The following is a 13,894-nucleotide window of genomic DNA, read 5'->3' as shown; positions in this document are numbered from 1 at the left end:
GCTAAACAAAACATTTATTATTTTAACTTAAACAAAAGCCTTTTATATTGGAATATGGCTGATTAACAATGTTGTAATAGTTTCAGGTGCACAGCAGTGACTCAGCCATACACATGCATGTCTCCATTCTCCCCCAGACTCCCCTCCCATCCAGGCTGCCACACTGCACAGAGCAGAGTTCCCTGTGCTCTACAGTAGGTCCTTGTTGGTTACCCATTTTACATACAGCAGCGTGTACATTCTGCTGCTGCTGCTGCTAAGTCGCTTCAGTCATGTCCGACTCTGTGCGACCCCATAGACGGCAGCCCACCAGGCTCCCCCGTCCCTAGGATTCTCCAGGCAAGAACACTGGGGTGGGTTGCCATTTCCTTCTCCAATGCGTGAAAGTGAAAAGTGAAAGTGAAGTCGCTCAGTCATGTCCGACTCTTAGCAACCCCATGGACTGCAGCCTATCAGGCTCCTCCATCCATGGGATTTTCCAGGCAAGAGTACGGGAGTGGGTTGCACATCCCCAACTCCCTAACCATCCCATCCCCCATCACGCACCCCTGGTAACCAAACATTTGTTCTCTAAGTCTGTAGGTCTGTTTCTGCTTTGTAGATAAGTTCATTTATATCATTTATTTTTAGAGTCCACATTTAAGGGATACCACACGATATTTCTCTTTCTCGGTCTGACTTACTTCACTCAGTCTGACACTCTTAGATCCATCCATGTTGCTGCAAATGCCTGGGCTTCTGAGCTATCAGCCTTCTCTGGCAGCCCCCAGTCAATGGCTGAGCGAGGTGGTGGTACAAACTCCTGGCCATCCCAGCCCAATGTGGGAAGTCTCTCTCTGCCAATCTTTGCTTTAGAGCTTCACGTTAGCTCAGCAGAGACTTAGTCCGACCTGTACCATCACTGTCTGAAGGCTGTCCTATTCAATCTTGGGAACAGAAAGTGGACATTAGGCAAAAACTAATGAAATCTAAATGACGTATGGACTTTAGTTAATAATAATGATATATCCATATTGGTTCACAGCAATCCACTGGTTAAGACTTCATCTTCCAATGGAGGGGGTACAGGTTCGATCCCTGGTTGGGGAACTAAGATCCCACGTGTCTCATGGCCCAAAAACCAAAACATAAAAACAGAAGAAATATTACAAGAAATTCAATAAAGATGTTTAAAAAATGGCTGACATAAAAAAATATTTTTAAAAATTGTTACATATGCACCATGTGCGTGCATGCTAGGTCACTTTGCTGCTGCTGCTGCTGCTGCTGCTGCTAAGTCGCTTCAATCATGTCCGACTCTGTTCGACCCCAAAGACGGCAGCCCACCAGGTTCCCCCGTCCTTGGGAGTCTCCAGGCAAGAACACAGGAGTGGGTTGCCATTTCCTTCTCCAAGGCATGAAAGTGAAAAGTGAAAGTGAAGTCGCTCAGTCGTGTCCGACTCCTAGCGACCCCATGGACTGCAGCCTACCAGGCTCCTCCATCCATGGGATTTTCCAGGCAAGAGTACTGGAGTGGGGTGCCATTGCCTTCTCCGTAAGTCACTTTAGTTGTGTCCAACTCTGTAACCCTATGGACAGTAGCCCTCCAGGCTCCTCTGTCCATGGGATTTTCCAGGCAAGATTACTGGAATGCGTTGCCACGCCCTCCTCCAGAGGATTTTCCTGACCCAGGGATCAAACCTGCATCTCATCCATCTCCTGCATTGGCAGGAGTGTTCTTTACCACTAGGGCCACCTGAGAAGCCCATGTACGCCTCACACAATTGTTAGATGATAACAACAGGGGATTTTGGAGGTCGGTTATACTGGAACAGTCTGCACTCCCTTCAACAATTTTTCTGTAAACCTGAAACTGTTGTAAAAGACAAAAGTTATTTTTTTTAAATCACTCCTTTATATTGTTTAAATTAACTTTCCTATATTTAGTTAACATCTGCCTGTCACTCATTTTACTCAATGCCATTCAGCCTTAAAGAGCAGCTCCAGATCTAAACTCTACCAATAGATGCACTCTGGACATCGGGATTATTGTCTTCTGTAATGTATCCTTCTGTCAATATGACCTATTTGAGGGGATGGTTTGCTTAATCAGCAGTGAAGTGATGCCCTTCCAGTTGTCCTCTATCCAGAGATCATCACACTAGTGTGTGATGAGATAAAGAACTTGTAGCAGAATGCGTATCGACTACATCGTCAATGCATTGTTTAGCCGGGCTGACTTGTTTCCATAGCAAGGCTTTCTCAATGAAGGAAGCTGTGTGTTGCCTCCCCTCTGCCTCAGCCTGCTCACCTCGTGTTGACCAGGTCACTGATCCGCCACAACCTTCAGCACTGCTTCCTCCTTCCACGTAGTAACATACACTTGACATCCAGTGCATTCCTGCTGCCCACCAGCTTCTAGTAAGTGGGACTAACTGGGGTAGGAATCCTACAAAGAGTACGCACAGACTGCTCAGAGGAGTGCACCGCTGAGGTGTGATGGTGCGGAAGTGGCAAAGCCCTCACACCGAGTCCTGAGACTTCCAGTCTTCTCCTGGATCCATCACTGACCGGCTGTGAGTAAGGACATTCCCCTGTCCAGACCTCACTTCCCTCATGTGTAAAACAAGGTGGTGGATTCAGGTGATTTCTGAGGGTATTCAGATTTTCGTTTTGTTTTTGTCTACTGGCCATGCCACGTGCCATGTGGGATCTTAGTTCCCCCGCCAGAGATTGAATCCATGCCCCTTGCGTTGAAAGCATGGAGTCTTAACCACTGGACTGCCAAAGAAGTCCATGGTTTGTTTTTTTTTTTTTTTTGGTTTTGTTTTTGGGGGAGGATTCTGGTTTTTGTACTCCAGGATTCAACTCTTTTCTTCAATCTTATAGAAGTGTAGCTGATCTACAGTGTTGTGTTAATTTCTACTGTAGAGCAAAGGGATTCAGTGATACATATATATATATATACACATTCTTTTTTATATTCTTTTCCATTATGGTTTATCACAGGGTATTGAATATAGTTCCCCGTGCTGTACAGGAGGACCTTGTTGCTCATCCATTCTATATACAATAGTTTGCTTCTGTTAATCCCCAACCCCCAGTTCTAGGATTCGACTCTGGAGTCAAACGACCTCCGCATCCACAGTGTCCCTTGGCTGGGCTCTTCCGAGATCTTGGTGTCCCCATCACACCTGCCAGCGTTTTGCCTCCTGTGGTGTTTCATCTGGTGACATCTGCTGGCTTCAGCGCGGGAACGTTGCTGTGATGGCCAGCTGCCAGGCCCAAAGATAAGGAACCAGAGGGTCTGGGGCTGCAAGGCCTTCTCAGCAACATGTACCCCCGATGACTGAATGATGCTTCTGCGAAGCACGTCAACACATGCGTGGAGTTTTCCAGTTCCGCATATAGAGAGCTTGGAGGTCACCACTCTGTCCTAACAACAAGTAAAAAGATAAACAGACTGAAAAGCCAGTCACTCGTCTGGGATTCATAAGAGGAGGGGAGGACAGAGTGCAAACCGCTGCAGCCAGGACTGAAGAGACGTACAAGGGAAGGCAGGAAGTCGCCACTTAGCAGAGCAGAAAGACACAATCAGAACCACCACGGAAATCATGCTGGGATGAACGGTCACTGACGAATTGCGGGGGGCTCTGGGCTCTGGAGATCGGCCCACGCGGACCTGCAGACAATGGACGGCCATCCCTCTCAGCTGCCTGCGTGCTCATGGGTCCAGGAGTCTGTCATCATTCCATTCATCTGGGGATCGACTGGCACCGAGGCAACCCTGGTCCATGAAAACTGTGGTTCTGTGTTTATTGAATGACCTGCCGACTGCAGGGGGCTTGTGGACATGTACGAGCCACGGAAAGCTGGCACTGGGGAATCATCCTGCGGACACACCCTCTGGTTCCACAGTGCTCAGGGGGGTGTTTGGGTTCTTGTTGTCGATGTATTCCCTAAGACGTATGCAGTCGCTTTGATTCAAATGGCGTCTGTTTGAAAAGAATGGATCATTCACTGGATCACCGGAGAAGGCAATGGCAACCCACTCTAGTCCTCTTGCCTGGAAAATCCCATGGGCGGAGGAGCCTGGTAGGCTGCAATCCATGGGGTCGGGAAGAGTTGAACATGACTGAGCGACTTCCCTTTCCCTTTTCACTTTCATGCATTGGAGAAGGCCATGGCAACCCACTCCAGTGTTCTTGTCTGGAGAATCCCAGGGACGGGGGAGCCTGGTGGGCTGCCGTCTATGGGGTCGCACAGAGTCGGACACGACTGAAGCGACTTAGCAGCAGCAGCAGCAGTATGGACAACTCAGAAGGGTTAAAACTCCAAGGGGACCCAGCATTGTGAGATTTACCTCCAGGAGCTCAACCAGATTGCCACGGAGAAAAATCCCCTTGGGCTTCCAGCAAAGGTAAGGGGCAGGAAACCATTTGAAACACACCAGAGAATTCCGTTCTTCTTTTTCAAGTTTTAATTTACATTGGAGTATCGTTGATTAACAATGTTGTGTTAGTTTCACATGTATAGCAAAGTGATTCAGTTATACATACACATATCTATGCTTTTTCAAATTTTTTTCCATTTAGGTTATTACAAAATGTGGAGCAGAGTTTCCTGTGCTATCCAGTAGGTCCTTGTTGGTTATCTATTTTAAATATAGTAGTGTGCATATGTCAATGTTTCAGTGATAGCGAAGTCATGTATGGATGTGAGAGTTGGATTATAAAGAAAGCTGAGCACCAAAGAATTGATGCTTTCGAACTGTGGGGTTGGAGAAGACTCTTGAGAGTCCCTTGGACTGCAAGGAGATCCAACCAGTCCATCCTAAAGGAAATCAGTTCTGAATATTCAGTGGATGCTGAAGCTGAAAGTCCAATACTTTGGCCACCACCTGATGAGAAGAACTGACTCTTTGAAAAGACCCTGATGCTGGGAAAGATTGAAGGCAGGAGGAGAAGGGGACGACAGAGGATGAGATGGTTGGATGGTATCACCGACTCGATGGACATGAGTTTGAGTAAACTCCGGGAATGGGTGATGGACAGGGAGGCCTGGCGTGCTGCGGTCCATGGGGTCGCAAAGAGTCAGACACGACTGAGCGACTGAATTGAATTGATATGTCAATCCCATACTTCTCCCCTGCCCCCATTTCCCCCTTGCCTTTGAATTCTGTGAGTCTTCAGCAAAAACTAGTTAACCAGAGTCTACCCTGCTATGATCAGAGCCTAACTGACCTGGGAAGGGAAATACTCAACTCCAGTCCACCTGAACCATCCTCTCCTAGACAGGATGGAGTGAACACGGCCCTGACGTTGCCTTGATTTCTGCCCAATGATGCTGAGGTTGGACTTCTGGCCTCCAGAACCTTGAGATATTAAATGCCTGTTTTTGTTTTGTATTGTAATTTTATTTATTTATTTTACTTTTGGCTGTGCTGGGTCTTCATCGCTGCACAGGCTTTTTCTCTCGTTGTAGTGAGTCGGGGGGCTGCTCTCTGGTTGCAGTGCATGGGCCTCTACTGCAGTGGATTCTCTTGTTGTGTGCGGACCACGGGCTCTAGAGCACAGGCTCAGTAGTTGCGGGGTGCAAGTTTAGTTGCTCTGCAGCATATGGGATCTTCCTGGGCCAGGGATCGAACCTGTGTCTTCCGCTTTGGCAGGCGGATTCTTATCCGCTGAACCACAAGGGAAGCCCACGCCTGTTGTTTTAAGCCTCCAACTTCATGGTCATTTCTCACGGCAGCCTCAGGAAACAAACCCACCCCTTTGCTAAATTTCATCTTCCTTTCGTATAGACTTTTCTTTCTCTAGTACACAAAGCCTCTTTTATCTGCCAGGACGTGGCAGGGTAACACTCTCCAACTGGAGCGCTTAATAAAGGGACTGTTTACAAAGGCCTTGAGCAGTCAGGAGACAGGACACAGTGCTGTTCTTCAGATGGGTACAGTCAAGGAGACACCACCGCCCTGGGCCTGTGGGGGTCGGAGGGACAGAGCTGTGGGGAGAGGGCCACTGACAGGGGTGTCAGGGGACATGGCCAGCCCAGGCGACACAGGAAAGGGAGCGAGGGGAAGAAACACCTTCGCGTCCCTCTCTCTTCCCTCTGCCCTCCCACCTGAGGCCTCGGTCGGCTGAACCTAAACTAGGAGCCAGACGCAAAGGAGCCATTCAGGTCAGCCTCCTGCATGCAGAGGAGAGTGGAGAAGCGGGTGGAGGGGACTTGGGGGCCCATGGAAACATCCAGCACCTGAGAAACTGTAGCCCTCTTCCAGACCCCCCGTCCAGCAGGCTGGTTTTGTGGGTCCAAGCTCTTCTCCATAGGAAATGGTCTCCTCATCTGTAAAATGAGTTTTTTGTGTGTGGTTTTTTTTTAGCCATGCTGCAGGGCTTGTGGGATCTTCGTTCCCCAACCAGAGATGAATCCACGCCCCCTGCCTCGGAAGCTCGGAGTCCTAACCGCTGGACCACCACGGAAGTCCCCACAATGAAGGGTTTGGACCCGGAAGCCTCTGAGAGCCCTTTCGGGGATCTGAGGCTCACGGTTCCAGAAGCAGACTGATCGCCCTCCCAGGCTGAGGCAGATCTGAATGTGCCTGAAGTCCCACAGCTGTTTCTTTCCTCACTTCTCTTTTCCGGGACGCCCCTCAGATCTGGGCGGGCATCGCAGTGCACGCAGCCCAGAGCATCTCCCGGGAAAGGAGCTGGCTCTGCTCCCCCGGGGAGCCTGGAAAAGGAAGCCCGAGGTTGGAAGAACAAGAAGGGGCTCTGGACAACCAACGGGGAGAGGCCAGCCCCTCAGCCGTCGGGGAGTCAGCGCTCGGGGGCAAGCCTGCCTGTCCTGAAGAAAACTCGAGGGGCCCCAGCCTTCGGGCTGGCTGGCCCAGCACAGAGGAGGCTGCCAGCCCCACGCAGCTGGTAATCATTAGCCAGAAAGCCAAACTGCGGAAAGTTCCAAAGGTCCTGACCAAGGAGCAGACACCAAACCTTCCCCTGCTGCCTTGGGGAATTCTGTTCTGTACTCTGGCTTCTTTTTCAACCACTCCTGTCTGCTTCTGTTTCATGGAACCTCCTTTTGAAGACAGAGGGTGAAGCCAGGAGACCCTCCAGGGCTGAAAGTGCAGAAAGTGTTACCTCCCCCAACCCCCATTCCCGTATCTTGAGTGGGAGATACAACAGATTCCACTTTTGCCCCTAGCCCTGCGTGCGTGTTAAGTCGCTTCAGTCATGTCCGACTCTCTGCAACCCTATGGACTGTAGCCCACCAGGCTCCTCTGCCCATGGGATTCTCCAGGCAAGAATACTGGAGTGGGCTGCCATTTCCTACTCCAGGGGATCTTCCCAAACCAGGGATCAAACCCGAGCCTCTTGCACTGCAGGCGAATTCTTTACTGTCTGAGCCACCAGGGAAGCCCTAAGTAAAGGAGATGAGGGAGTGAAAGTCGTTCAGTCGTGTCCGGCTCTTTGTGACCCCATGGACTGTACGGTCCATGAATTTCCCCAGGCCAGAAAACTGGAGTGGGTAGCCCTTTCCTCCTCCAGGAGATCTTCCCAACCCAGGGATCGAACCCAGGTCTCCCGCATTGCAGGTGGATTCTTTACCAGCTGAGCCACAAGGGAAGCCCAAGAATACTGGAGTGGGTAGCCTATCCCTTCTCCAGCAGATCTTCCTAACCGAGGAACTGAACCAGGGTCTCCTGCATTGCAGGTGGATTTTTTACCAACTGAGTTATCAGGAAAGCCCAAGTAAAGGAGATTACCCTAAAAAAAAAAAAAAAAAAAACAACCTGCATCCAGAAGTTGCCCCACCCCTGGTAGTCTGACACCGTCTGCTGGCTGGGATTGCAGCTGCACTGGGCCTCTCCTGTCAGCCACCTTTGCATCCTCTGACCTCTGCTCTCCATCTGCCTAAGAGGGCTGTGAGTAACTGCTTCCTCCATCCTTTTCCAAATACAGCCCTCCTCAGGCAGACAGAAAGGGCTAAAATCCAGGAGGATTCCATTTGCCATAAATGAATGTGAATCACAGTCGCTCAGTCATGTTCGACTCTTGCGACCCCATGGAATGTGGCCCGCCAGGCTCCTCTGTCCATGGGGATTCTCCAGGCAAGAATACTGGAGTGGGTTGCCATTCCCTTCTCCAGGGGATCTTTCCAACCCAGGGATCAAACCCAGGTCACCCGCATTGCAGGCAGATTCTGAGCCACCAGGGAAGCAGAGTTAACCCCTCACAACCCACACCCAGACATCCCAAGTTAGAACTCCCACCCAGCGCTTAGCAGCTGTGTACTGTGCACATTATTTCCTTCTCCAAGCCTCATTATCCTCATTTGTAAACCGGGATAACTGTAGTACTGTTGACCCCTGAACACCACTGGGGGAGTTCAGGACCACCACCCTCCACAGAGTCAGCCCTCCATATCCAAGATTCCGAATCTGTGGATTCAACCAGCCCCAGGTAGGGTAGTAACTGTGTGTATTTACTGAAAAAAACCCTCATATGTTTCCCTGATAGCTCAGTTGGTAAAGAATCCACCTGCAATGCAGGAGACCCCGGTTTGATTCCGGGGTTGGGAAGATCCCCTGGAGAACAGAAAGGCTACCCATTCCAGTATTCTGGCCTGGAGAATTTCATAGACTACAGTCCATGGAAATGCAAAGAGTCAGACACAATTGAGCGACTTTCATTTTCTTATAGGGACTTACGCAGCTCAAACCTGTGTTGCTTAAGGATCAACTGTACTCCCCTGATAGGGAGAGGTAGGGATTAAACAAGAGATGCTGTGTATGAAGCACTTAGTACAAAGCATGACTCATAGTAAGTGTTCAATAAATGGCAGTCCCCCAGTTTATTTCCTGCCTACTTTTACTTCCAGTAAAGGTAGGCAAACGTGTGCACGCTACTCTCAAAATCATTGCAAACTTAGTCTAGACTTAGGCGGCGCTCACAGATTTGTCCTCTGAGAAAGCCACAAAATTCTTTTGTAAGTCACGATCCCTTCCTGGGTTTGTTTGTTTTTTAATTTTATCAGCTATATTTAGCTCTTAAATTTTATATCTCAGCTTGAAATCTTAAAGTCATCCTTGCAAAAGTACAAGTGGTTCAGCCAATGGCATTTACAAGCAAGCTGTTTTTTTGGTTCTTTTTTTGTTTTTTTTTCCTCCAGAAATAACAATAGGTCAGAGGTGAGACTGATTTCCATAACTCTAAAGATAAATAAGGTAAACTTCATTTAATCAAAGAATCCAATTTGGCAAGTCCAATTCTGAAGACTAGTTATTCCAGTTTTATTAAACTTCCAAGAGAACATTTAAGCTTTTTTTCACAGGTTGTAAGCTGTCTCTCAGGGACCCTGGGTCTGGGTAAACACTCCATCCCCACTCCCAGCTCACAGTTGAAATTGTTGGTGTTGACTTTTTCAATCTCAAATACTAGCTACTTCTTTCCAGCCTGCCACCCAACCACTTTACCTAAGCCTAATCCAAACTCTTTTACACATAATAACATATATATTTTTTAAAGATTTTCTTGATGTGGACCATTTTTAAAGTCTTTATTGAATCTGTTACAATATTGCTTCTGTTGATGTTTTGGTTTTTTGGCCAAGAGGTGTGAGAGATCTTAGCTGCCTGACCAGGGATCAAACCCACATTGGAAGGCGAAGTCTTAACCACTGATCCACCAGGGAAGTCTCCATAGTAACATATTGATTGAGTCCTTACTATGTGCCAGACACAGTTTTAAATGCTTTATGTGGACTAAGTCATTCTCTCATAACGTTGTTACAATATAAGTACTATTATTATCATCTCTCTACACGAAATATTATTTTGGAAATTTGCATAAGAGGATCTAGCTGATCTGGGGCAGAGCAAGGATTTGAGGCCAGGGAGTCTGGTTACAGAGCTGGCTCTTGCCCACCGAACCGTATCCCCTCTCCTAAGAGAGGTGACGTTTCCCAGGGACACAGTTTGCACAAGAATCCCGACTCTCCATGTTCACAGCAACACCCTTCCTCCGTAGAATGTTCTGTCCTCGCCCCATTTCTCCCAGCCTATTCTCAGGGGCATCCCTTACCAAAAACATGAAAGAAACACCCTACTAACAACAATGTCCTTCTCACCTCTGTCAAAGGGGGCTGCAAAAATATGCAAGGCAGGGTGGCTCAGACTTGGGAGAGGGGCTCCAAGTCCAACCTCAGTGTTAACTGGCTGGGCACCCTTAGTCAAGTCACACCACATCTTCACCCACACATGCTCACCAGCAGAGCGGGGGAACAGGCAGAAACCACCTTCCAGGGCTTTTGTGGGGACTGCATGAGCATATCTGTGCTCAGCACAGCGCTGGGCTCAATAAGGAAGCTGTCATCATTAAGGGAGATCAATAACAGCTATTATGAGTATTGATCGTACAGTCCATCACTGTGAGTAGAACCGAGAAGGGCACATTCCAAGCAGACTCAGAGAGAGCCCAGGTTGTCATATACACTCTCTGGGGCCCTGTCGCTTGTCCGTCCCTGAACCTGAGGACCAGCTACCTGAGACGGAAGGGGTCAGCCCCGAGCCTGCCTGGCACATGGCACCTGTGGGTTCCCCAGGGCAGAAGATGGTCATTAAGTAGAAGGTGATGCAGAGGCAAGTGAGAGCCCAGACAGGGCCAAGCTGGAAACACCTCCGTAAATCAACCCCATCCTGTAAGCAGTCATTTTCTCCCGAGACACAACATTACCTGTCCCAGGTTAGCAGTTCTGAACATTGATTTCAAAATTTGCTTTCCACTCAGCCCCTTAACACACAGTCAAGTGAAGATGGAGCTGCTTTGTCGGGAGAGGGAAGAGGAGGCTCCTGGAGCATCCACTTGTTGAACTCCACCCCAGAGGGACCCCGTGTTCCTTCTAAAGGGCACCAAGGTCTTTAGACCACAGCTTGAGAAACATACTCCAAGAGAAACAAATGTATAGTTATCCCTTGGCTCCCCCTGCCCCCAGGACTGGTTCCAAGATGTTTGAGGGTACCAAAACCCACCCATGCTCAAGTCCTTTTCATAAAAGGGCATGCGTGCTCAGTCGCTTCAGTTGTGTCTGACTCTTTGCAACCCTATGGATTGTAGCCTACCAGGCTCCTCTGTCCATGGGATTCTCCAGATAAGAATACTGGAGTGGGCTGTCATGCTCTCCCCCAGGGGATCTTCCCTACCTAGGGATCGAACCCATGTCTCTTATATCTCCTGCACTGGCAGGGAGGTTCTTTACCACTACTGTCACCTAGGAAGCCCATAAAATGGCACAGTACTTGCATATAACCTACATACATCCTCCCTTATCCTTTAAATCATCTCTAAAACCTAATACAAGAATGTAAATACAATCTAAATGTAAGCACAATCTAAATGCAAATAGGATCTAAATGTTATGCAAATAATCACTTGCAAATTCAAGTTTTACTTTGGGGAACTTTCTGGAATTTTTTTGGAGATGGCCTTCCGAGGTTGGTTGAACGCAGAACCTGTACACGATATGAACTTTGCTCTTAGTGAACTTAGAGTCTAGTGAGCTGGTGGCTACAGGTTTGCACTGGCTGGTAAGTGAACTCCAGTGTTCCTCGTTTAAGGTACAAATCCTAGCAAGGCACCGTTGCTACCTTCTACAGAGCCCTGAGGCTTTGCAGTTGCAAAAGTTTCCTCCGTGTTTATATTGCACAGGGTAGATAGGGGCTGGGAGGAGCATACCTGTATCGTTGATCTGCTTCAGTAAAATAATTTCTAAGATTAACTTCTCTCTCACAACACCTCTGTCAGGTAGGGTTATTATTGTCTCATTTTGCAGATGAGGAAGCTGAGGCTGAAGACATTTAACTTGTCTGAAGTCACCCAGCTAGACAATGCAGGACCCCAGAGTCAAACTTCATCCTGGTTTCAGAGGATGGCAGCCTGGACTCAGTACAGATTCCTCCTCTGCACTTACTAGTTGTGTCTCCAGCCTCAGGGGATGATAATGATACCTGCTACCTTCAGAATGGTGCCTGGCACACAGCCAGCGCTCAACAAGAGTTAGTACCTGTCTCGGGATCACCAAATAATAGGTTATGGTTCATTTGTCCAATACACTCTCATTTATTTGGCTGGTTAGAAAACTGGAGTGGGTAGCCTATCCCTTCTCCAGCAGATCTTCCTGATCCAGGAATCGAAACAGGGTTTCCTGCATTGCAGGCAGATTCTTTACCAACTGACCTATCAGGCAAGCCCAGAAAACAGTGCAAGGCAGTGTGTGGATAAGGAGCCAAATGCGTCCTGCAGAGAAGTAAAGGCCATAGGAGTTCAGAGAAAAGGCATTTGAAATGCTTCACTTATTATTGCTTCATAAAATTTTGAGCACTCCTTGTGCAGAAGCCCTGCTGAGCTCACTGTGTCAGTCCAATGTCAGCATGTGCTGCCAAGGCCAGCCTCTTAGCCACCAGCTGGGGCATGTCCTTAACAAGCCACATGCCGCCTTCCGGGTAGACCAGTTAGCTCTACCACAGACAGCCATTTATGTTCTAGGGATACCTGGGTTCTGCCCATTAACACATGGCAGGGCTGTGTGCCACACCCCCATGCTGAGAAACAGCTCAAGGTGTGTGTCCCCAAGACAGCAGGTGGCGGGTGGTGGGGATGGGTGGGTGGGACGGGGGCATCAGGGGCCAGGAGGACACACAACCCAGGTCCTGGGAAACAGCTGGACCCCAGTTCATCAAGTCAAAAATGCCTTTTCCTTGTGCATCCACGTGGTCCTTTCTCTCTGAATCTATTCAGACCCGAAGGTCTTTATGAATCTTCCCTGATATTCCAGGACTCCCCTCCCCATGCCCCCTCTCTCCAAGAAAAGAAAGCAAAAGAGAAAAGAAATCAGGGAATCCCCAGAATTCTGCCCTAGCACTTACCACACCAGGCAAACAACGGCGTGCTTCCAGAGACTCCAGAATTAAAGTTAAATTTGGAAAGAAAGAGGGAAAAGAAAAGCTGACCTCCCCCGGAGTCCACTCACGCACCGTTTACCCCTATCATCCAGAAAACGCCCCCAGCTCGAGGCTTAAAGGTCAAGCCCTCGCTTTGCTCAATAAATGCCAAGTGAGCCCAGGGCGCCCAGCCCCCCGTTTCTACCTCGTGGCCAGTGGTCCCCGATCGCCTCGCTCCCTCGGGCATCACCTGCTACGGCCGATCCAGCATCTCTGCTCTGGAAGCCGAGCGCCTCTGATGTGGGAGAGGTTCCGCGGAAGGAAGGGGAGGGCAGGCTGAGATCACTGACGTGGGGAGGGGTGGGTCTCCCGAAGCAAGCACTTGGTTCCAGGGGAAAGGATGTTTTGTTAAGTTTTGGCTTGAATGTCCAGGGGCAGAACAGGAAGTGTGCACTAGGGCTGGGAGCCCAGGGTGCATCTCCGCAGCCTCCCTTTAGAGGGAGCTTCCTGGGGTCTCTCACTGCGGCCCGGTCTGGAATGCAAAGCTCCGTCTGAATCCTGGAGCTTTCTCCGCTTTACGCTTTCCTCCAGCACTTTTTTTGTGTGCGTGCTTTTTTTTTTCCTCCTTAATGGACCGTCAGCTTCGTTCCTGACATGCTGGAAAATTTTCCCTAGGCCTAAACTTGGCTCAGGAACACTCTCCCCTTGTGAGAGAATTTCTCCTGTTACACAGTTCAGATTGAAAAAAAAAAAAGAGAGAGAGAGAGCTATTTGTTTTGCCAACTTTTGTACTGGGGACATTTTTGATGAATTTCCTCCCCTCTCTGAACCTCTGGATTCCAAGAAATATACACACCCACATCCCTCCTGACTTTTTTTTCCCTACCCCTCTAATGGAAAAATAACAAAAATAATAAAATTGGTGAAAGATGGCAGAGAAAATGTTCTTAGTTTGTGGGCTCCTGGGGTCCTTCCTGG

General features: G+C 48.8%; 1 protein-coding gene across 3 annotated transcripts in view; it reads right to left on the bottom strand.

Annotated features, from left to right (window-relative positions):
- TACC1 (transforming acidic coiled-coil containing protein 1) overlaps nt 1-13,489 on the bottom strand; it is a 130,666-nt gene extending 117,177 nt beyond the window's left edge. The window contains exon 1 of one of the 3 annotated variants that reach the window (XM_027529961.1): nt 13,122-13,489. The gene's annotated coding sequence lies outside the window, so the exon portion shown is untranslated. The remainder of the gene's footprint in view (nt 1-13,121) is intronic. The other 2 variants (XM_027529964.1, XM_027529962.1) reach the window with 2 other exon arrangements.
- Nucleotides 13,490-13,894: the final 405 nt, after the last annotated feature.

This window comes from Bos indicus x Bos taurus, chromosome 27, assembly GCF_003369695.1.
Source record: "Bos indicus x Bos taurus breed Angus x Brahman F1 hybrid chromosome 27, Bos_hybrid_MaternalHap_v2.0, whole genome shotgun sequence".
Classification (NCBI taxonomy): domain Eukaryota; kingdom Metazoa; phylum Chordata; class Mammalia; order Artiodactyla; family Bovidae; genus Bos; species Bos indicus x Bos taurus.
The sequence above is the reverse complement of the archived record's forward strand: the minus strand, read 5'-3'. Positions and strand labels throughout refer to the sequence as shown.